A 1,832-nucleotide genomic window follows, 5' to 3' on the forward strand; every position below is an offset into this window, starting at 1 on the left:
CGACCCTCAGACAGACGAAGCCAAGGGAGACCCAAGGCCGCAATGTGCGTTCAAAGAATCAGTGCTCAGTGTGTCCTGCAATTCACACCAAGTCTCGCAGCTGGCTGCGTTCTTCATCGACCCGAGAACCGAGTGATCCACCGCTTAGAGTCGTGAAAAAGTGTTTGTTCAATTCCGTACAGTCAAAACCAAACGTTTCTGGCACTCGGCCAAACAGTGGCCAAGAAGGGCGCTTTTCAGCGCACGCTTGGACTCCAAAACTCTGCCGCGCCTTTTTCGGCTGCCGCAAATCGAGCAAACGGTGTGTTTCGGACGGCGTTTCGCTTTCGCTACTTGCGAGTGCTTTCGTGGTCCACCCCTCTATAAATACTCGGGAGGCGTCGAAGCCGGTTCTCCAAGCCGGACCCGTAGGTATCGTTGTGTGCTCGCTCTCATTGGCCCGCCTAACCAGAAAATGCCTGCGGTACACCCATTTGGATAAGAGTGCACGCAGATGCGGGCCTCGACGGCTACACATTTCCTCGGGCGGCCGCCTCCCGGCCTCCGTGGAGCGCGGGATGCACGGTCCCATCGACAAGCCTCTCCCGTTTTTACCGTGGCGTCGCGGTTCACCACGGCAGGCGGGTCGGTCTCCTCCGCATAAAAAGGGGGACCCCCCGCTTTTTGTTCCACGAAATCGCACAAGCTTTTTTCGCATCCACGGTTTGCCACCGCACACCAAAATGCCGATCCGGCTGCCTACTTTAGCCAACAGGTGGAGCCAGGCGCGCCGTACTTGCGCGGCACTTCCCACGTCCACCGAAGTCGGTGCCAAGGACCACTTTCGGCGCCGGAGCCGCGTACGAGCCTACTCGAGGCGGAAGAACGAAGCCAGCAAGGGCCTGGCCGCAAGTGCGTTCAATTGTCGGGACGTCCAAGTCCCTCGTTCTTCCGTGCTTCCTCTTTCGGCAAGTCGTTGCGGCACCTTCCCAAAGCGCGCAGACCCGCTAATCGCGACGAGCGCGACGTGGCCGTGCCGCCTTTCCCTCGGCAGCAAGCAAAACGCCTGGCAACGTCGACGCTCCCCCTAACCGCGATCTCGCACCGTGTTTCGTGTGGCGAATTCAAAAGCCGGCCGGCGCTGCTGCAACCATTACGGTCGGTACGCATACGCCGCGGAGGGCGGGACGGTCATCGGAGCGTGCGGTTCCTCCATCGAGTACTGCGCACCCTCGGCCGTCGCATCGCCGTGCCATGACCGGCCGCGCGTCAACGCGAACCGGTGCCAGCGAGATCCCTCGCCTGCAAGAACCGACCGGCAGCCTCCGTCACCCGAGGACGCGGAGGCGCTTGCCGCGGACGGCGGGACGGTATGCACTGGTGCACAGCGGACCCGTCACATCGCCAGTTCCTTGACCGACCGCCGACGCTTGTGCCGTTCCTCTCGTACTTGGCAGTCGCCGCGCGATTGTCGGGTCTCGTTCTTTGCACGCTCGAACGGTCGGGAGGGCACTCGGCTGGCGTTTCGGGAACGCGCAGCCTCGCCTTCTACCGACGTAACCACGACTCGCCGTTCGCGCTCCGCCGCTCCTGTTTACAGTACTAGGCGGTCCCGCAGCGGTCGGGTCGCCGCATTTCGAGCGCTTCGAGCCACGGTGCAGTGGCGGGTCGAAAGCCGACCTATGAGTGCGTTGCGCCGTTTGTACCCCGCGTCCGCCACCTGGCCGACCGTCCAAGGTCGCGGTGTTGGCGTCCGCTGGGCGCAACAATTTGTCACGGGGTGCCGCTCCACATTCAGGCAGCCCCGTGGGGAAAAGCCGACCCCGCGTCCAAACGGGGTCAGCGGCAGAAAG

At 62.7% G+C, this 1,832-nt stretch overlaps 1 non-coding gene across 1 annotated transcript; it reads right to left on the reverse strand.

The window, feature by feature from the left end:
• LOC142792176 (5.8S ribosomal RNA) lies at positions 1–152 on the reverse strand. Its single transcript, XR_012890719.1, has one exon. It is a non-coding gene; the product is annotated as a 5.8S ribosomal RNA (ribosomal RNA).
• Between the last annotated feature and the right edge of the window lie 1,680 nt (positions 153–1,832).

The sequence above is a fragment of the Rhipicephalus microplus genome, unplaced genomic scaffold (assembly GCF_043290135.1).
Source record: "Rhipicephalus microplus isolate Deutch F79 unplaced genomic scaffold, USDA_Rmic scaffold_206, whole genome shotgun sequence".
NCBI lineage: Eukaryota > Metazoa > Arthropoda > Arachnida > Ixodida > Ixodidae > Rhipicephalus > Rhipicephalus microplus.